Source organism: Mustela putorius, unplaced genomic scaffold, assembly GCF_011764305.1.
Source record: "Mustela putorius furo isolate JIRA1106 unplaced genomic scaffold, ASM1176430v1.1 tig00000589_pilon_pilon_pilon, whole genome shotgun sequence".
NCBI classification, from domain to species: Eukaryota; Metazoa; Chordata; class Mammalia; order Carnivora; family Mustelidae; genus Mustela; species Mustela putorius.
The window spans coordinates 10,676,380-10,700,076 of record NW_025421425.1 but is presented as its reverse complement, the minus strand read 5'-3'; positions in this window follow the sequence as shown (position 1 = coordinate 10,700,076).

Below are 23,697 nucleotides of genomic sequence, written 5' to 3'. Positions count from 1 at the left end.
AGCTAAGTTATTGATGGCTAGCATTTGGTCTTAAGAAAGTACTGAGCTAATGCAAAGAAATATGACTCTGGAAATGTTTAGCCATTCCAGAGTCCATAGCTAGAGCTGCAGTCAATCCTATCAATTAATATTTTAAGTATCAGTGATGGTGTATGCTGGTAGAGTATTTATGAACATATAGAAACTTTGCACATATTAAAGTCTCTGCTGGGAACTGGATTTTTTTTTTTTTTTTTTTTTGAGGGAAATGATTGGATGGCATAGGAATCACAGGCTGAGGCAATGCAGTACTGATGTAGTTGATTGACCTTAGGTTTACAGGTCAACTGCCGAAGAAGCATTGTGATATCTGATGAGAATGATTAATTTCATCCTTACTGGAACTAATATGGTCTATGGCATTTTTGACGTCCATTTATTTGCTTTTGGGTCAATGAAGAGAGGGATTCTATCCTGAGCTGCTCTGATTGTGTTTTCGAGTGAAGTTCCTGAGTCACTAATCAAAGATCAAACTGCCAGCTGTGATAAGTCGGCAAAACTTTGTAATATCTTGCTCAGTGTTTCAGATAATAACAAGATTGCCAATACTCTTGGGCGCCAACGTAGCTGAAGTTAGGAATATTACATACGCTGAATGCTTGTATTTGCATCTATGTTTAACCCTTACTTGTATTTTAAATATAACTACGTATTTGAAGAACACAATTTTTCATAACCTGTATTTTGTCTTTTAAATGTGGAGTAATGTTTTAATGCTTCATAATAATATAAATATTATAGCTACTTATATATTTACATTTCTATCATCACATCAGAAAGGAATGATTGTTGTACATTTTGTAAAGGAGCTTGTCTAAGAGCATGGAGGTGTGTATTAGAGAATATTAAATATTTTGGTCTTTCATTTGAGTCATTGAACAAAATAATTATATGCATCTTTCTTGAGTATTATGTTTCAAAAATTAATACCAAACTATTGACTGAGGAAGGTGGCAGTTACCATAGACGATACATTTATATTTATATGTACATGTACTTTATATATTTTATATATATATACAAATACATGTATAGCATATACAAATATTATATCAAATACCTACATAGACTTTGTCATAAACCCTTTATAGTCTTGATTAATTATTGATTTGCATATATTATAATATTAACTTTTTATCCAATTTATCCAAAATTGTGTTTCTAATACTTCCATTTTATTGTTTATGCAAACAATCTGACATATCTCCTCAAAGGATATAATTAAGGTTTAACTAACTCATCTGGTCATTTTGAAATTTAAAGCACAGTAATTTTAATTCCATAATTTTTGTTGCAATAATCTTAAGTATCTAACCTAGTTATACAGTCCAGTTTCCTTATAGCACTTATCTATGAGTTATAATGAGGTATACTTCATAAATAAAACTGATTCTTAATTGCATTATGTGTTTTTTTAATAAGACTATTAATATTTTAGCATAGGTGGATGTAAACATCCCTACTTATTTTTCTCCTATGAATAGGCACATTTTTCCTTTAAAAAGACTTCTAAAATCATTCTGAATTACGTGCCTCTTGCACTTAAGCACTCTTCTTAGCTTATCTTAAATGTTACTTTGATTCTTTTTTCTCTCTTTTTTTGGTTATCTTACCAATTTGTAATTACTCCTGTGAGAGATTTAATACCCCAGTCTTCTTATTGGACATTGTCCCATGATTGAAAACAAAAGCAAGTTCTTTTTTTAAATAGCATTTTACACTTGCAGCTATGTAATTAATATGTCTCCTGCATTCCAGATCATTGCTCCTCAGCAAACATGATCAAGGCAGACAGGTGTTCTAGTTGTCATGTATAGAGGTGTCAGGCTGAGTCTGAAATCTAGCAGCTTCCTTAATCAATTCAGTTTTCAGTTTTCTTTGCATTTTGGGGAAGGCTCTGTCTGACCCTTTATGCAACCTTCCATTTACTTCTGTCAGATATCTTTGTTGATTACTCATTTTAGCCATAGCGAAGCAAAAAGAATGAAGAAAGTACAACCTTTTCTGTTTTTATAGGTATCTGCACCATTAGGGGGCTCTTTCTTCCTATGTTATACTCTGCAAACCACTGAGAGAGATTACACTGCTTTCTTAAACTATATTTGCTGTGTTTAGAATATGAGTGCTGCTTGAAGTAGCTTTCTCCTACTTTCCACAGACAGAAACATTTCAGAAGGATAAGAATTTCTTATGTCCATGGGAAAGTGAATTCATTCTCATTCAAATATTCTTGTATATAGAATGTTTTATCTTTGAAAATAACAAGGGTTTGAAATAGTGACGTGACCAGTGTTAGACACATTTAAAGATAATATGTTATGCAGCTAGTATCCTGAGAAATGTTGAAGTACGGAAAAACTGCAGGGAAGAAAGTTCCTTTGCAATCCTCTGCAAATGTCTGAGAGAGAATGGGTGACTCTGGGCTCACCAGCAGTTTGCTTTCAGCAGATGAGAGCAAGCAGGCAACAAAAAGAATATTACTTGTTTTCTACAAAAATAGACCTGGAAAAATGGAAAATAATAGCATGGCTTCACTAGCCATACACATGTAGGACATGTATTTTTAAATTCCATTTTTTTTTTCCTTATTACACTAAATGAAGTTTTCATAAATGTACCCCGAGTGCTGCAAGCAGCTGACTCTGGGGAAAGGGTGTTTCCCGCATCCCTTGGAAAGCCACGCGTAGTGAACTGCACTGCAGACTTTGGTCCTAAAGGGGAAGCACATTCCTCCCATACCCACAGCAGCTAATGATGCCCTCTGATGGCAGGACTTGTTTGGGGATAAGTCAACACTTAAATCTCCGTGCAGAAGCAATTTAGTGGGTCTGGGATTTTTATCAGGGATGCCATCCCCATGGAATGAGTGAGAAGTGTCCCACACTTGGGAGAGGTATTTCTTTTCAGGAGTGAGAGAAGGGTAGTATTCTGCGCAGTGAATCCTGGGATTCTGGTCATTTATTGAATGTTTCATGGATTATGCAGGGTAGAAGAATAGTTGCTTAAATAAAATGAGACCATGGCAGTGGCCCAGATATTTCTTTTACTGGCATTTTGGAAGTAAGCATGTAAGCATTTTATTCTTTGTTTGAAAAGGTGCATACCTTGAAAAGAGTAAATTTTGAATGTGACTAGGACAATGTACACAGTGGTGTGGGGATCATTCTAAGTCCTTCTGGAACAGGCTGGTGTATACTCTAACTGCGGTTCTTACAGGGTCAGCTTTCGGGAATATGAGTTACTGGGTAGTAAGGCTTGAGTGGAAAATCTAAGGCTACTGATTTTATGTAATAAGTAATAAGGTATTTTAAGGACTTTAAGTTTCTTCTGAAAAGAGGTCATCTTTTATTTTAAAGTAGGACAGCACCAAAGATGGAGAAAAGGTCTAAAACTGAAAATAAATAAAAGAAAATGGAATGGCTGTCCATTATTTATGTTGCAAAATTTCATTCATGAGATACATATAACAACGCAAGTTAAATAAGTATTTGTGTTTTCTACTTCATGGTAAAGAAATGGAAATGCCACTGAAGTATAGTGGTTCGATACCTCACACGGGATGAGAGAACACTATAGAAATGTGAAAAGTAGGCAAATCAGTATGAATAACGACTGATACGATGGCCTAATAATCAGATTTCCAAAGGAAACAAGATAGCTCTATCCTATTGAGATTAAAGTAATAGATTGAGGTAGATGAAGTTGATAATTAGAAAACATAGTCTGTTTGTACTTACCAGTGTTGCTATTACCACTCTCTAAACCTCGCTCTCCAAATCGCACTCCCCAAAATCCCTGGGCTTATTCATCTTTGTGAAGTTATGTGTGTGCATGGTTGGGTGAACATGCCTGTGTGTGTGTATATGGATATCATCATTTTTATGGAGTTTGAATTACATGAAAATATAATCATGTTGACTGTGTGATATGTGTTCTCTATTTTCCATTTCCTACCTTAATCAATGACCCTCCCTGTGTTCAGTCTCTCCCACCACCACTAGTTCATACACATATACAGAACATATGATCATCTCTAGATACTTCACATTAGAATTTGCTGAGGTATGACCCGAGACTGGTCCATATTATGCCCCTTCTAATTGCCAATATTTTCTGCCCACTATGATTAAATGTCGAGTCATGTGACTGAACTCTTAAACATTGTTGTTAACCAACTTCCGGTCTCCCTAAATTGTAAGTGAGAGGATTTGGGCACAGAATTACTGACACTAAGGGAAAATGATGTATTAGATGAGTACATATGTTTTATTAATAATAGAGTGGAGGGTGTGTAGGTAGAAATAAGGGTGTTACTACTTGTCTAGAAGATCTATAGACGCGACTCATCTCTAGTTATCCATTCACACCCATGCTTGGCAGAAATAAAGGAAGTGGGAGAAGATCCAATAGCAAACCATACTGTATAATGAACGAGAAGCAAGAACACAGAGTTCCCACATACTCCCTCACCTCCATCTCCCCTACCCTGCTAGTTTCCCCTATTTAATATCTTGCCTTAGTGTAGGACATTCATTACAATGAAGGAGCCATTATTCACAAATCATTATTAGCTAAAGTTTATCCATAGTTTATCTTAGAGTTATTTGTATTGGGCTTTGTATTGTATATTCTTTGGGTTTTGACAAATCTGTTTTGAACATCTGTTCACCTACATAGTTACATGTAGAATAGGTTCACTGCTCTAAATTCCCCTGTGCTGCCCCTGACTAGGTTTTTCTCTCCTTCCTCCCTTTTCCCCTCCCTCTGAACCTCTGATCTTTCAACTGTCTCCACGGTTTTGCCTTTTCAAGGATGTCATGTTGTTGGAGTCCTACAGAAGGTGGTCTTTTCAGGCTGGCTTCTTTCACTTTGCAGTGAGTTTCCTGTGGTTTCTCCATGTCTTTTTGGGGCTCGACAGCTCATTTCTTTATATTGCTGAAAAATGTCCCATTGTATAGATTAACCAATGTATTTATCCATTCACCTACTGATAGACATTTTAACTGCTTCCAAGTTTTGGCATTTATGGATAAATCTGCCAAAATAGCCACATGCAGGTTTTTTGTGTAGACATAGGTTCTTAATTCATTTAGGTAAATACCAATGAGCACAATTGCTTGTTCCTATGGTAAGAGAATGTTTAGTGTGTCAACCTGTCCTCAGAAGTTGCTCTATCATTTTGTTTCATCACCAGCAATAAATGAGTTCCCATTGCTCCTTGCCAGAATTCGGTATTGTCAGTGTTCTAGGTTTTAGTCATTCTACTAGACGTATAGTATATTTTGTTGTTTTCGGTAATACTTTTGATTGGCAATAACTGCTTCTGCTGTGTGGAGAATAATTCTAAGGCGCATCGTGGGTCTTCAGGAAAGATGTCCATAATGAACTGGCAATCTTTCTTTGCCAGTTTTTTTTTTTTTTTCCTCTTGCAGAACAGACGTGTGTGTGTGTGTGTGTGTGTGTGTGTGTGTGTGTGTGTTGGGGGAGGAGGCAAGGTAGTCCATACTTGTAACACATATTTGCTATTCATACTTTAGCGCTCTGGTGGAATGAATGAATAAAATTAGAGCGATCAAATAATTCAGTCCATATTTGTTGATTATCAGATAACAACAATAACTTTATTTTTAAAGCACAATGATTGATTTAATTTCATATTCTACTTTCTAACCATATTTCTCTTGTGGGTAGAAATAGCAGGCTTCATATTGCTTATACGAATCCAAAATTTTCAGGCAGATTGAGATTCTTTATAATCTGGCCTTGACCAAGGTTTCTAACATGATTGCTGATTAATCTGAGCTCAAGCTAAACTGCATTTTCCCTTTGCCCCAACATGCTCTCAACTTTTGCCTCTGATAATCTGGCTTTGATTGGTCTTTCTTGACTTCTTTGCTAATTCAGACATTACTGATCATTCTACAAATCCTTAGGAATTCCTCTAAAGTTAATCACCTAAGACCTTGCTTTATTAACTAAACATTTATTATGTCTGTACCACATCCTTCTATTTGAACTGAATGATCTGGAAATGGAAAGAATAGCCTTTGTACTTTTTCCAGTCCTTATAGTGCAATGTCCATGCTGCTTACTAATGCCTATTAGTTGAAGGAATATTTTTAAATGTTCTTATGAGTACAAAATATGTAAACGGTTTTTGAAGATGTTTTCATGTCTCTGGTTTCTTTTCCTTCTCCTGCCCCATTTTCTTTTCATTTAAAAGGAGAGCCATACAATTAGCTAAAGGTCTTCTGATCTAATCCTCATACGATGGTTGGTACCTGTAAAACTTGTATCCGTGCCACAGAACCATCCTGCATCCGCTTTCCTGACTGCTCATTCAAACACCATGCACTTGTATTATGGTACATAAGCTACTATGTGTTCAACTCTTACAGAGAGAAAGCACCATGGATGAATGTGTAGGGTTATCCTACAATGGATGTAAGAAGAGATGCCTCAGAAAACAAGATCTACAGTGTTTGGTAAAAGAAAGCACTTTAAGGCAGAGAGTACAAGGTGGAGATTTGTCTATGCTCCCTTTTGGGACATTGATTTGAATTTGAAAGGTATTGAAATGAGAGCCAAAGGATTGGACTCTTCTGCTAACATGCTAATTAAGTTTTGGAAGGTTTCTTGAAACAATGCACAGATAAAAGTGCATAGGAAGCATAAATAAAACCACTAGTTTCTGAAGATGTTTAGAGTTCCTGCAAAAGAACAGATAGGAAAAGCATTTAAAATGTCATTGTCTTCGATGTCCCTAACTCCTTTGTGAGTTACTATGTGTGTTGGCATATTTATTCCTTATAAATTGACTTATATTCTGTAATGCCCTTTCTTAATACTTGTTTAATAATTTATTGTGCTTTTAATATTCTATTTCATAAAGTTTGTTGGCTGATAGAGGTACCTAGGGTATCATGTCCACCATCTAGTTATGGAATGCTTTTGTCATAAATCAATATAACTTTAACTTCTTGGCCAGAGCTAGAGAGCTTTACGATTCATTGCCAAGAATACTCTTTGATAAACTGTTCCTTAAATCTACTGAGGACAGAACACTGTGACCGATAGCAGCAAAATTATCACTGAGATCACTAGAAGTTTTCCAGAATACATTTCTGAAGCTCAGTTTTGAAATTCATTTGATAAAGGGGAAAAGGAATGGTGAGCTGAATTTCAAGTTCAAGTCTTTCTCCCTCTGAAGCACATTAAAAACAAAACAAAACAAAAACCCATTATATTTTCTCTCTTACTGTAGAACCACAGAGAAATTTTTGTTTGTTTTTAACATCCGTAAGCCTGAGTTTTATCCTCTCCATAACAAGGAAAATAGTGGTGTTTATCTTCTAGGGTGATCCAAGTCTTCAATGAGGTCATACAATAGAAAGCTTACAAAAGAGACTAACATAATCATAGGCATAAAAACAACAGCCCGACTGATCTTTATGTTGAATGCTTCTGAATCCACAGTACCCCAAAACACATCTAAAATACCTTTTTACTATCATTCATTCAATTACTCAAAAAATGTTGCTGGGCAGCTAGTAGGTGTGACATTATTCTAACTATCTGAGTGGCTACACTAATGTATGAAGAATAGATTAGGGGTTTCCCATCTGGGAGGCAAGAAATAAAACCATTGTCAGCAATTAAGCACTTGGGAGTTTTTTGTTTGTTTTTGTTTTAATTTCCAAAATGGCCCCTCCATCCTATAATGTGGGGCAGAGACTCTTGAAACAGTGTTTCTTCTTTTCCAGCTTGCTTCCTGTTTGATTCCAGCCAAGAATGTGCTAGTGGGAGATGGAAGGCAGGGGGATGGCAAAGACTTTTCTCTTGCTTCTGCTGCTGCTGCTGTCAGCATTGCCTCCTGTGCTTTTCCCCTCACCAGCCCCAGTTGGTTCAACTAACATTTGCTTCTAGTGTCCATCCGCTTCCAGTACTCCTAGAACTTGCCACATCAAGTGTCCTTTTCTGGCCACCAGGGGGCACATTCTCCCTCTTTAAGGTTCTTGAAACCTGAAAAAGTAGTAGCTGTCCTTGAGAAAAGAAAGTATTTCAAAGTCCTTTGTTTAAGCGGGAGGGGAGAGCGAGGAGGAATATTTCCACACAAAGCGTGTAAATTAGAGGTTTGCTCCGTCACTTTTTATAAAGGCTTTATTTGAATCTGAAAGAAACCTGAGAATTCTGTTCCCTGCTCCCTAAGGGTAGTGGCTGTTTCCATCATTAACTAGTTCTTTTTTACTTTATTGTTTTCTTCTTGCATTTTCTGTCTTCCAAGAAGCATATTCAACTTTTTGTTAAAATAACTGTTGTGACTTCTATTCTCCTGATTCAGTACTGACTTAATAAACCGTTGATACTTGAAGTTGATGCACAAAGAGTTGGTGACCCAGACAGGATGGAGTAGGATACCATATTGGGTCTGAGAATTGGTTTGATCACGTCCCTGAGCTTGAGCACAATGCTAAACTGTTAGCTAACGGCAAATGGGATATTAGTTATCCATATAACCTGTGGTGGCCTCCCAATTAGCCAATAACTCATCACGTTTCCCTGTGACAAAGGGTCTTCTGAGGTAAAGCTCCAAAAGTTGAAACTGTCCTTCACGATTTGTTCGTAATGGTGATTACAGGGCTATTAGATGGAATAATTGTTTGAACTTCTCCTGAGAGCTTATAGATGAACAAAGGACTAAAACACACATACAAGCCTGTGACTTTAAATTGTTAGATCGAATCATTGCAAGAAAATCAGAAAGTGTCAAAGGGTATCTGAATGGGTTTGGATAAAGCTGAGAAACATGAAATCCTTTCTCATTAGCCAAAGGAGTCTTCCTTCTTTTGAGAAGATTAGCCTTCTTTTGCTTGATGATCCCATAATAATTCAAGAGGGATTTTCCCTACAAAGGTTGCCATTTTCCTCAAGACTCACTGTCCTCCCTTATCTCCTGACCCATAATAATAGCCAGAGCTCTTCTAGAGTTCAACATACCTGAGAATACATGAAAAATCTGACCTAAGAGGAGGTAACTCATACTACAAAATAGTTGCGAGATTTGTTGAAACCAGTAAAAAGCCAGGGAGTAGGTGAAGTAACATATTCTAAGAGAATTAGATAGAGATTGACAAAATATAATGGATTGGGCTAAATTTATTATGGGTGTACCTAACAGGGATCCTAGGTATAGTAAGTTTGATTCACATCCAGAAGTAGCACAAAGAGTTTAGTTGGTTGGTTGACTAAAATGTATACCCAACAGTGACCTACATCCAAGGAAGTTGAAATGCCATAATTTACTTATCATAACCTAGGAGAGAGAATGCAAAGACTTGGAGAGATAGGAATGTTGGAGCAGATTTATCATATGCAGAAGGTCTCCCTACTCTCTTCTACCCCACTCCACCTAGAGGGCTCAAAGATACTGTCTTCATGAAGACACTGAAATATCAATAGGAGGCGAGGATATCAGACATTTCAAGTACCACCTGAAACACTGTGTGGTGCTGTCTGCAGCAGATCAAACATCGGGGTGGGGGATTTCACCATTGATTGTTCATTTGTCATCCTCGTTCTGTATCAGTATATCCAACAGAGAGATTTCAGAGTAATTGAAATCAAGTAGATAAATACCAAGGCTAAGATGCTAAAATTATGGGTGCCTGGGTGGCTCAGTGGGTTAAGCCGCTGCCTTCGGCTCAGGTCATGATCTCAGGGTCCTGGGATCGAGGCCCGCATCGGGCTCTCTGCTCAGCAGGGAGCCTGCTTCCCTCTCTCTCTCTCTGCCTGCCTCTCTGCCTGCTTGTGATTTCTCTCTGTCAAGTAAATAAATAAAATCTTTAAGAAAATGCTAAAATTATAATTAATCTATAGGAACAAATTACTAATTGGTATGTTTTAACTTGCAAGGATCTTTTTTACTACCCAGTTGGTCATGCTGTTACCACTGAAATTTTACTCAATATTCACAACAACAACACGTTTTATGTCTGTGATCAGGAACATGACTGGATTTTGTTCAATGGAGAGTCATGGTTCCTTAGACATGGCCAGTTCACGTATCTGGAGCCACTCAATTAATAGGGATCAGCCACACTTTATAATTTATACGTTGTACGTTTTCTTCATGCCTCCTTCAAAGAAATTGAAGGTCACTTACTAGGGTAACCATACAGGGAGGAGAAGAAAATAAAAATTCGTGAAAAATTACACTATCACTGAAGTGATAATTTCTGTGATCTGAAATATGTGGTGACCTACCAAAATGGGAGATTATTATGGTCAGGTGATGCAGGAAATTTTGACGTACATGTGAATCACAGTGAACTTGGTTGTCACTCAACACTACAGTTCTTTCTCTAATTCCATAAAGCATACGTAACGTCACAACAATGGATAAGGGCAACATCCTTGCATCAGATTGTTGACCCTTAAAGAGAAGATAGGGGCATCTGGGTGACACAGTTGGTTAAACAACCAACTCTTGACTTTGGCTCAGGTCAGGATCTCAAGATTCTGAGATAGAGCCCTGCACAGGGCTCTGTCCCGAGTGTGGAGCCTACTTAGAGTCTCTCTTTCCCTCCCCCACCCCCACTCATGCTCCCTCCATCATTGGGGTAAGAAGAGTTAAGTGAAAGTTTGGGAGAATTTTTTCCCTTCCAAAATGGCAACCATAATAAACATATAATAATTGCTAAGAAATAAATATATAACTAAATAAGTAAAATAAGACGCTTTGCAAAAGAAGAGAGACAGTACAGAAGAAATAAGTTACTTTTTTCTTTTTTCACTTTGAAAAAGATCCCAGAGAGCCTGATGTTTGTGTTGTCTCTAAAATGGTGAGAAGAATGCTTGAAAGAATAGTGGGGAGAGAAAGGATATTCTAAATAATCACAGAGTCAGGGAAAGTAGACTCAGCCTGGCATGGCTGGGATGTAGGCTTATCATGAGGGCACAAGGGCTATTGGCTCTGGAGGCAAATAGATTACCAAAGTATATTATGCATTAACCTCATGAATACAGATTTTATGGATAAGTCTAGGTGGTTTTTGGTTTTTTGTCTTTTTTAGTCTACGTGTTTTTAATTGATGGAGTAATATGATCTGTTTGCCTAAAAGATACAAATAGCTTTCTTCAGCGTTAATAATAGTAGAATCCGTGTTCTCTGGGTCCTGTCTTTTATTGCAGAATGTGGAAAACATGTATTGGATACAAGTCTCTCTCCTAGCTTTGCTCATTTTAAATTTCAGCCTGAGTTTGATTCGAGTTCCATTTTGCTTTGGCTAATAACAGGAGTCTATGGAGCTCTGTTGGGACTGCTACTGTATTAGGTCTCATATAAATGAATGAGTCGCCTAAAGCAACAGAACTTCTCAACGTACCGGTTGGTATTTTACACAGGCTACGCACACTTTAGGTCCATCACAACCAGCTGTTCAACTTAGGCTGGTGATCGGGTATCCGAACTATAGCAGTAAAAGGTTTTCAAATCCAATGAACACGCATTACAAAAAATACTCACGGGGCGCCTGTGTGGCTCAGTGGGTTAAGCCTCTGCCTTCTGCTTATGTCATGATCTCAGGGTCCTGGGATCGAGCCCCACATTGGGCTCTCTGCTCGGGAGGGAGCCTGCTTCCCCCCACCCTCTCCCTGCCTCTCTGCCTACTAGTGATCCCTCTCTCTCTCTCTGTCAAATAAATAAATAAAATCTTAAAAAATAAAACAAAAAAGAAAGTCAAACCACCTATTAAAATAAAACATTCACTAGTGTTCAAGTAGTTTACTCATTTTATTTCACTTATTTAAAAAAGGTGAACTTCCTATCAATAATTAAATGGAGGAAAATTAAAGAGACCCTCGAGACCAATATATGTGAAAACAATAAGTACAAAAGAACACATCTGTTCTATTAATGAAATGAAAGGGTATTCCAAAGTGTTCCTCAAACAGACAAAATGTTGTCTGTCTCGGATAATTGAACTACTAAACGTCAGACTCTGTTTAGATGACACCTTTATACCTGCGCTCTCACAAACTTAACATGAAAAAACACTTCCTGTTGACACCACTATGCTTTTCCCCACTGTACCCCGCCCACTATTTGTCAGCCCTCTAATAGTGGGAAAATAAGACTATCACTTGTTGCAAAGTCACATGCATCTTTGCTCTCCTGCTAAAAAGTACTATACTAATAATCAGCTTAGTGTGAAGTCAGACTTTCTTGCCACTCTGGAGTTTGAATTCCCATCGTTGTAGAAAGACTTCTAAGAGTAGAATTGACACTAATTAGGAGCTTATTAGAAATCATAGAAGTAAACCAATGTTAGCCCAATTGGTATCTTCATTTTTCACAAAATCCCCAAGTGACTATTAGGCACATTAAAGATGGAGAAGTATTAAACAAAATTAGTTATTCTGTGATACACACCTAATTTTTATTAGGCGCTACTCATGTTTTCTTTTTTACATAAGCATTCTGACTTGAATTAATTTTTGGTAACCATGCCTTTATATATTACATATTATTAGAAAGTTATTATATTAATAAAATTAATTAATAAAAATTATACTATATTTAAATAATATATACAATAAAATTTTATTAATAATCCTGTTCCATATTTTGCTTAACAACTGAAGTATATAAGACTGTTCTAAAGTGTTTCCTCAAATATTCGCCACTTTCATTCTAAGGAGATTCCTTAGATAATAGTGAAAAATAATATCTAGTATTCCTTTGTGTATGACAATAAACTCTAGCTCCTTGTCCCCAAGCAATTTTAAAACTCTTGATAGTAATTTTTCTTTCTCCTTTCAGGAGTTTATTACATATATTAACTATTAGGAGGAAAAAATCAATTCTCACCAAACTCCTTTACCCTTTGGATTTGTGAGTTCTCAAAGTAGGTCACCTATTTTTTTTTTTTTTTTTTTTTTGCTATTATAGCTCTCTAGTTTTTATAAGACTGTCTTTTGCCTGTAAATTTTATAATTAACATTTTCTAAATTTGTCAGAAAATCTTTGAATATTGTTGAAAACATTGCATCAATTTGAGACTTGCAATGCAGGTCTTAGCATAATATCAAAGGTTTCATATTTTCAAACAAAAAATACAGGATGTCATTTTGTTTTGAATTTTTGAGAAAAAGATGGGCTTTTTTGACAACAAATAAATTAATAATGAAGATATTACAAGATAAGAATAAATAAATGAGCTATATATATAACTTTTCTAAATTATAAACCTAAAATTATTTAGATTAAAGAAATCCTCTTTTTCTACTACTTTTTTTTTTTGTTTGTTTTTTTCTTTTTAAATCTTCATTGTTCCACCTACTCCTCCATCCTTTGCCTCAACTCTTGGCAGCCACTAATCTTTTTGTTGTCTCCATAGTTTTGCCTTTTCAAGAATGTCCTATAGTTGGAATCATACTGTAAGTAGCCTTTTCAAATGGGCTTTTTTCAGTTAGTAAGATGCATTTAGGATTCCTTCATGTCTTTTCATGGCTTGGTAGTTCATTTCTTTTAGAGTTGACTAATATTCCATTTTTTGGGATATGCCACTACTTACTCACTTACTGAAGGATATCTTAAGTTGTACTGAAGTTTTGGCAATTACAAATAAAACTGCTGTAACCATCCATGTGAGGTTTATACATTTTCAACTTGTTTGCTGTATCATATGGTGAGAGTAATTTAGTTTTGTAAGAAATCTACAAATGGTCTTCAAACTGGCTGTACCATGCTACATTTTACCAGTAATAAATGGGAATTGCTTTTGCTCTACATCCTCACCAGCATTTGGTATTTTCAGTGCCATGGTTTTTGGCCTTTCAATCTCGTTGTTTTAATTTGCACTATTCTAATGACATACGATGTGGAACATCTTTCATATGCTTATTTGCCATCTGTATACCTTATTTGGTGTGATGTCTGCTCAAGGCTTTGGCTCATTTTTAAATCAGGTTGTTTTTTAATTCTTGAGTATTAGGAGTTCTTTGTATATTTTTAGATGAGTGTTCCCTGATCAAATATTTCTTTTGTAAATATTTTCTCTCAAGCTGTGACTTGTTTTCTCATTCTTTTGATATTGAATATAATTTTAGAATTCTTTAATTAATTGACGTACTTGACAAACATCTGCTCTGTGCCTTTGGCAATAAAACTTAATTTCTAATCAATCCCAAACTTAGTTTAATGAAGAAGACAGATGATGATGATGATGATAATTATTATTATTATTTTAAATCAGCTCTAAATCCAAGAGTTGTCCTGAAAATCAGGTTGTATCTAACAGGGGGCTCTGTTAAGACTCCTTGACTCAAGGAGAGCTGATGTAAGCTGAGATCTTTCTAACTCTGGGTTCTCTTTACCATTGGATTACCTTTGACTCTTAATGGATATTTGGTTTCTTTTTGCAGTGTTTAAAGTCATCAAATGATTCCTAAATTATTTCAAACATTAAATATTATATGTTATTTTATCAAATTATATTTGGCTTGACATTTTCCACTGACACTTCATAAACCATTATAAATGTAGAATAACTATGGCTATGGATCCAGGAGTTTGGAATACAAATTCTGAAACTAGATTGTCTCTCTAACTATCGGAAAGTCATGAACATCTGTAGGAAACTGCATTCTTTTGGGGCAAGTCCCTTTAAAAATCATACCTGTCACACAAGAAATTTAGAACTCTGTGATAGCACAGGAGCCTGATGGCAGAGAGAACGCTGATTCAGTCCTCGAATTTTCCATGACGACTTCTCACCTGCACTTAGCAGCTGTTTATGGCTTGGTTCACTGGAGCATATGATGCTGAACCAAGCCATGGGTCAATAAAGTCATTTACAATGATCAACCCTCTGAGTGAAAGAGGTGATGAATCAACCAAAATTCCTTTAGGCAACAGACCCAGCAGGGAAATTTTGCACTTTGGGTAGTAATATATAATCAAATGAATCAGCAGACTGCACATCTCCCTAATTAATTTTACCACCTTTGGAGAAAGCATACAACAAACTTTTAAATGCTTCCTTCCTTTATTAGGGATGTTAGTGGCTAGATATCAAATTACGCAGAAAACCTTTATACTTTGACCTTGTAAATACTGAGACACTGGTTTCTTGGTATTTAAATTGTCAGGTTTGAATTCAATATTACCTTGAATATCCTTCACATTTCTATGTGGTAGTTTCCTACTAGAGTGAACTAAGAAAATCCGATGTTTAAAATTACTGTAAAATAGACTTATTCATTAATATTGCAATTAGATCATAACAAGCATCTCTTTTTAGAATACACACTAAATGCCATGAGCCACATGTTTTACACATATTATCTCATTTAACCTACACAAGACACTGTGAAGCAGATAATGTATTACCTCACATTAGTGGAAAGCTGAGTTGAAAAAGGTTAAATAATGTTCTCAAAGTTGTAAAGCTTGTAGGTTGGCTAATTAAAAACTTGAATATAGACCTCTTGGGAGTTCAAATCCCTGTTTCGAATGACTGCGTTATGAACAATCACAACACGCCATTCATTTAGATTCCCGCTTTCATAAAATTAACACGTATTTTCTGAAATTTTTAGGTTCCGAAGCTCTTTTTAACTGTTAGAGTGATTGAGAGGTTATATTCCATATGAGATTCCAAAGTGATGTATGAATTAAATAAGGACTTGTTATATTTATGTTTTAATCATGAAAATGACACACATTATTGAATAACGCGAGTTAACATATATGGAGTCCGGAGAATATGACACCATGCGAACTGCTTACATGTGTGGTCTAACTTCGTCCTCATTTTAATTCTGGGGAGGGTGGTGGTATCGAGCTATGATAAACTGATTTCTACCAGTTCGAATATAGAATATCTATATAGAATATAGAATATCTAAATTCGAATAGAGAGAATTTTCATCAGAATTACATAGCTTTTCCGCATGAAAATTCTACATGTTAATACAATCACAATTCTTTTTAAATTTATGTCTTCAGATCATTGTTCATGTAGGCACAATGGCGAGTAACTTCTGAGATCTAGGAAGGTGGATTGTTGGGGTCTTTCTGTGGGTACTAAGCTAATCTTCCCACAATGTTTCTAGCTTACAGAGATTTATCAACTCAACCGGTATTTGTTTAGGGCCTCTCTGGACAAGCATGAGGTAGTGTCACGAAGAGTTAAAATGTTTTTTTAAGGCAGATCTTGCCCTTTAGCAGTTCATAAGTGTTTTCGGAGGCATGATCTAAGCACATGTAAGTGCAGATAACACTGTCCTAATTAAATGAGTTTCCGAGACAGTGCAGTGCAACCCAAAGTAGTGCACGACACATGCCAAGTGAATGGAGTTCAGAAGGGAAAGAGCTCGTTTAGGGCTAATGTGGTCGATAAGGATGTAACAGGCAGAACAGATTGGCTATATGTAAATCTGATGTCAGCTGGGGTTTGCTGTTTCCTGTCAAAGTTGGGCTTATTTGAAATCGGTCCATTTTCCACAGTTTCAAGCAGTGAGAGATCCAGAGTCTTCTCTGCAAGCTTTGTGAATGGCTGGCAAAGCTCTATGTCCACATATAGTTCCTTCCAGTGTATGAACAATGTCTCTGGCCATCAGGTCTTTATTTCTTTCTGAATCGCGTGGTTCTGGACCTCATCTTTATCTCTTCTTGGAACTACACAGATCCTTCCCGGATTTCCACAAATAAAAATTAAAGTGTAACAACACCCTTCAGTCATTTTGTGTGGATAATAGGGTTTAACTTGAGGAAAGATAGAAGGGGAGAGTACATTCTAGGGACACTACAAGCTAAGCAACAAATGATTGTTTTCAATAATAAACCACTAGAGGTTTTACTGCGGTGCCTTCATTCCATTTAGTATCTGGTTTCATGGCAGCTCAGGGGTGTTCTTAACTCTTTATAATTTCTCTAGCTCACTCCTTACTTTCTAAATCATTTCTAACAATGCCAAGTTCTTTTCACTTTGCAGTCTGGAGCTGTTTTTGACTTTCTCATTCTTAGTCTCAACCTCCCAGCCACCCCACAAAGGCCTTCAGACGGCCCAGAGCCATCTTTAAAACAACATACACCCTCCTTAGGAGGCACTTGTATTTTATACATTTTTATATCCATATCTATATATTTTCCCCCTCTTAGCCCCAAGTTGAATTGTAAATGTGTCAGAGCTTGCACTGAGTGTTCATTCTTCCTTTTCATTGAAAAGCTCAAGTTTCTGGAATAAAACATATCTGATTGTTAGAGGCACCTGGGTGGCTCAGTCTGTTAAGTGTTTGACTTTTGATTTCAGCTCACGTCACGATCCCAGGGTGATGGGTTGGAGCCATGCATCAGGCTCTGCACTGGACATGGAGATTGCTTGAGATCCTTCCTCTTCCCCTCCTCTGCTCCTCCCTTATCTCTCTCTCTTTCTAAAAAATCAAACCAAAAAACATATCTGATTGTTACAATATTATCTGTATCAAGCCAGATTCTATGTCTCTGTAATTTCCCTTACTTGGCCTTAGAGTTTCCCCTTGGACCACACAGCAAATGTCTCATGTTCCCACATGTGATTTCCTCATTTGTTTGAACTGTGTCCATGTAAACCTTCACCAATCTACTCCCTCCCCTTTAAATATTTTTCCATATGGTGTCACTAAAATATGGTGGCAAAACTAAATATAGTTGTCCAGATTTGGTCTTATTAGTGAAGGACAAAGCATCTCCTTGATTTAAAATACAATCCTTTTGTTAATGAAGACATATACTCATTTGTTATGGCTATAAGGCAGTGTATTGAATTTATTGACAATGAATTCTGCTTTCCTCACATGTGTTGCTGCTAATGTATATCTCTCCTACAGTGTTTTTATATAACTATCATGATGCAAAAAATTCTCATTCTTATTTTCTCTGCTCTCAGATTTTGTTCTTCATTCTCTTGATCCAATTAATTGTTTTGGATTTCTCCACTTCCAAACTCTGGTTTGTATTATTTTTAACATTCTCTATAAGATAGTTCTAATTATATATAAAGCAAAGGAACAGTAAAATATTTCTCATGAAACTGATAATGGCCCGTCTTTATTTTGTGCCTATTACTATCAGGAATATGAACATACATGACAGTAGTTTCCTAAAATAGCCTTTTTTTTGACATTCTCCCATTTAATTTAAGAGTTCTAATGAGTATTCTTATCCTTTAAAGCTTCAAAGAATATGCTTTTTTTCCCCCTTTCAATAATTGCTTTTCTCAGCTCTAAGGTATATTGCTAATGATAATCCTTTTTAAATAATAAGATAATATATCCTCCTGATATTCCCAAATAAGAATATCTAGTTGCCAGAAATATGTCTCCAATTTCCAGAAATCATTCCATTTAAGAGACACATAATCTCCATTTATTTTAAAGGAGATACTTGTTGACAAAAATATTAAAAATTATGCAAACATGTATTAATCCTTCATTGATAGTTATTATTCAAAACTACTACTTCTAAATTTTAGGCTCTAAATGAGTCTCCAAAGGACAAAATAGATGAAATGGAACAAAAGATGCCCTGATGTGTTCAAGGAGGCCAAAGTCTAGTGGAAGGAAAAGATAACGTATACACGTGATGACTTATATACTGCTCATGAATCTTATGCCGGGGCTGGGTAAAAGGTAACGCCAGAGCACGTAGGAATGAGCACATGACGGTAGAGCAGTAAGAGAAATGGGCTTGTTTGGGAAAAGTGTTTTGTGTTAGAGTCTTCAACAAAAAGAGAAGTGACCATTTGACAGAGAATGGAGTATCTAGAATTTGAGCTTTTCAAAATGAGTAACCCCTATGACCTTTTGGATCTGGAGCAGACTACAGAGCACAGTCCCTCAACTCTGAACCATCTGTGTTTTCAGCAGAGAGTGACTAATTAAATGTAAAAGTTTATTTTAGATCTTAACACTTTGATGGGTGGCTATACAGTTTAGCCTACAGTTTGTGACAGCAAGATGAAGTGAGTTTCCTCATTCTTAAAATACTTTTTTTGCTTTCCCCAGAAACAGTGAGAGGATCAGATTTTCCTTTGAGATACAATATTCTGTTCGTGATGTAGAGACTGACTAAATGTAGGGAAAATATTTAGAAAAACGCAAAGAATCACTGACAGGTTGTAATGAGGAAGTAAAGGAAACAAAAGAGGTAAGATGATTCCTTATTTTCTGGCTTAGAAAATGGAGAAATGGTAGGGGGATGCATAGACATTGCATATAAAGAAGGAAGGGACAGGTCAAAAAGCAGTGGGATGATAGCTTTGATCTGAAGAATTAGGAGTCTGAGATATGTGGGGAGATGTACATGCGAGTTCAGTAGAGCTTGCAAAACTTAACATGAAACCTCAGGAGAGATGTGGGAGTGACCGTCATTTACGTATACTGGATGAAACACTGAGGTTGACTGGTATTAGCTGAGGGGTAGAATCACAGAGCCGAGCTCAATGAAAAATCCGAGTGTTTAAGAAGAATAAAGTTAATATAGACTGTGAAATAGTGTTAGAAAAGCAAAAGGAAATTAAAAGTAATCAATGCCTAGAAGTCAAGAAAGACAAGAATTTGAAGGAGGGTCCCAATTACTTATTGCTTTGTAGCAAACCAGTCCAAGTGTGAGGACTTAAAACAGCACCTGTCATACCACTGTGTTTAGATTTCTGTGTGTCGCGGATTCGGGAAGGGCTAGGGTGGGTGGTTCTGGCTGAAGATCTCTGATGTCGTTGGAGTCATATAGTGGATGGAGCATAGCATCAGGGCAGTGTCCTTGTATCTGTCTCTCTCTCCATTAGTCCCAAAATTTCTCCATGGGATACATTCACACGAGCAGATTGGGCTTCATTTCTACGAGACATCTTCAGGACAGTGAGGTTGCTTATTTGGTCGCATAGAGTTCTAGTTCAAGAGTTCTAGCTAATAAGCTGCATATATTGCCTTTTAAGACCTAACCATAGAAATTACCCAGTGTCACTTCCACAGAATTTATTGGTTGCAGGCTCATAGGGATTCAAGTGAAGAGTGAAGTGAAGATTCTACCTCTTGATGGGGAAATGGCAAGATTCTGGAAGAGTGTGTGGAATGGAAGAAACTGTTACTATCTTTTGAAAATTCAGTGTGCAACATGAGAAACATCACTCAAAATTTTGCATGCTATGAGCAACTAAAGTATACGGTAATAGCTATAACATACCTATTAGGTTTACCATGGCAAAGGGGCATTGTATAGGCAAGAAAAGCAAACACAAGATTTCATGGGCTATAAAATTGAACAGGAGGTAAGGAGCTAATGAGAGGCCATCTAACAATTTTATTGATAAATATTGAATATAAAGAATAATAGAGTAGACTAATATAGTAGGTTAAGCTTACAAAGATTAGATTTATAATAAGGGAAACGCTTGAATGTGTTTATATGCTGAAGGGAAGTATGTAGAACATGGACTGGCAAGTTAGAGACCTTGAGTAAAATCTGGCCTATGGCCTTTTTTCCTAAATAAAACTTTATTGGAACTCAGCCACATGTTTGGGCTTCAGCAACATAATCGATTAGTTATAAAAGAGACAGTTTGACCCACATACTCTAAAATATTTATTATTTAGCACTTCATAGAAACATTTTGTTAAACTCTGATCTAGGAGAGAAAATGGTAGAAAATATATGAAAAAATGAGAATTACTTGGTAGAGCAAGATTCTTGAAGAGTTGAAAGTCTGTAGGATCCAAATATCTGGCCATATTTTTATTAGCATAGTAGCTAGTCTATAATAGGCACTGAGAAGTATTTGTTGAAATTATGATTGTCTGAATGAGAACAACAGCTTTTACTAACCACTCAGTCACTCAATCAATAGTAAAAGACTAAAGAATAACCACTGATCCAGATGTGTTTTCCAGTGAAGTGTGGTGTAGAGAAGATAACTGGTATAGAAATGAATGGGTCGCTATGAAATACTCAACTTGAGATCCCAATGAAATTAATAAGTTTTCCAAAAAATAGAAGAGTTAACATTGTTCACCTGGGGAATTACTTCCTGCAGTGAGTAGCCTGCTACTACCTAGGATATTTAGTCTGTGGTCCATCTTCCTAAGAACCTGGTCAAAGTGTTTTTTTGTTGTTGTTGTTGTTTGTTTTTTTAACCATGATTCTTCATCTATAACAGAGGATGGGTTCATCTTCACAGTTTGTTCTCAGAATTAAATTACATAATTTTACAGTATATCCAATAATTGTTAGCCATTGGTGCTGTTTTTGTTGTTGTTGTTGTTTGTTTATTTGCTTCGGAAATCATTGATAAGCCAGGTAGTATAGCATGATGACTGAAGAGATTTGACAAACTAAATGAAAGAGGACGCCTGGGTGGCTCAGTCAGTTAAGCATCTGCCTTTGGGTCAGGTCATGATCCCAGGGTCTTGAGATCCAGCCCAGTATCAGACTGGCTCCACAGGGAGCCTGCTTCTCCCTCTCCCTCTGCCTGCAACTCCCCCTGTCCTGTGTCCACTCGCTCTCTCTTTCTGTCAAATAAATAAATAAAAACTTTAAGAAAAGAAAACGAAATGAGGAGAAAAAACAAGAAGAAACTAAATGAGAAGGTCGTCAGGATGAATGAAAAGAGGCACTGATATATTCCAAATAAATAATAAAAATGATTATGATTATCCTCTGTAGTAGAGAAGAGAGGTGGAGAAATGGAGAAGAAGAATTCTAAGATGGTAAAGATCATGAGAATAACAAGATTTGGACACAACAATATGTTAAAGAATACAGATTCAAATATACTTATTATGACTTGAAACCCTTACACAGGATATCATTAAGTACTTACTAAAAATAATGACTCTGTTCCAAATAAACAAATCCCATCATCTTCAAGATCAAGAAGAACAGACACTTGGTAATAAAAGTCATTTGGCAAAAGTGTCCCTCCATACTTAACGGAGCTGGGACAGTTTTACTTTTATACATAGTTTAACTTTTACATTTTATTATTGTAAACATGAAAAGAAATGCTTCTCTGATTTATTCTCTCATAATAAGACTGTGTCCAGCAATAACATAAGATATTGTTGCAATGGCTTCCCAGCTCAGACTGGATCACCTTATGGGATGAAGGGATTGAAAATGTGTGGGACATCTTCCTTGTGTCACAAAGACATAAGAACACTAATAACATTTAGTGGCAGTGCTGTGCAGAGGGCCCACGGGGGCTCAGCCTTCATGAGCCACACGTGGGGATAACCACAGAGAGCGCAGGGTGCCATTGTTCTTGCAAATAGCTCTCTTCCGTGCTCGCTTCGGTAGCACATATACCAAATAGCTCTCTTCCAGGCTTCGCCTGGTGGTTGGCATGGCCTGTGGACACCTGCCAGAAAAACATGAAAAAGTCCCAGGAAATTAGCAAGGGTAAAAGTAAAGAGGATAAGGCAACTACTTCTCAGAGCAGAGGGCCTCTGAGAAAGGACAGCAAAAGCATAAGGCAGCTAATGAAAAGCCTATGGAGACAAGAGAAAAAGGATATTTGCGTGGAAAACCTGGGAGCTATTCCCAACTGGGTGTATCATAAGCTTTATGATCAAGAGTTTTGGGAGCCAAACTTTCAGCCTGACTTAGTGTGATGATTTAGAACCATTCTTCAAAGAATAAAACAGTAACTATGCTTGTGAAAACAAATACCCAAGAATACTAAACATCCTGTTGGGTAGTCCTTGGGTAGTCCTACACAATTAAGAATTACTCATACAATAGGAATTTTGTTAAGACTATATAGCACCTATAATTATAAACATTAATATGGTGTAAAGCTTTCCTTTAAATGAAAAAAGAGCTATGCCTAGATTAACTTTGAGGAATATTTTCAAAACCACCACACAACTTGGAATCTTTCCCTAGAATAAAGATAGTTGTTTTAAAAATTCCTACAGAGACAGTAACATATTTTTAAAAATGACACAATGGATTAACAAATGCAATTTTCCTAGAGAGAAATTTCAAGAGAATCTTAACGGCCAGAAAAATCCTAAAATAATATTAAGGTGAAGGTTGTTTTTGGATAAAATCAAAATTTCGTATTGACTGAATTCTTACATAGAAAGCTAAGAAGATTATCTGGCTGAAAGATATTTCCTTAGTCAATTCTTGATCGTTTTAATCGGAATCTATGTTGCCTTTTTGCGAATATTTCAAATCCAGACATTCGAGATTATCAACTTATTACTATTAGTAGTAGTATTTTAGTATCTTTAAGTCCTGAGTATAAAATTACAGTCAGAAAAGAAAAAAAGTAAACAGGGTGCCTGGGTGGCTCAGTGGGTTAAGCCGCTGCCTTCAGCTCAGGTCATGATCTCAGGGTTCTGGGATCGAGTCCTGAATCGGGCTCTCTGCTCAGCAGGGAGCCTGCTTCCTCCTCTCTCTCTCTCTTTGCCTGCCTCTCTGCCTACTTGTGATCTGTCTCTGTCAAATAAATAAATAAAATCTTAAAAAAAAAAAAAAAAAAGAAAAAAAAAACAGTAAAGAGATTGTATTTGGAGGCGAGTTTTTACTTTCTGTCCTTCTTTGGTCCCTCCATTCCTTCCTTCCTTCCTTCCGTGTGGTTGGCTGGTGGGTCTGGATGCTGTGTTTGTAATTGT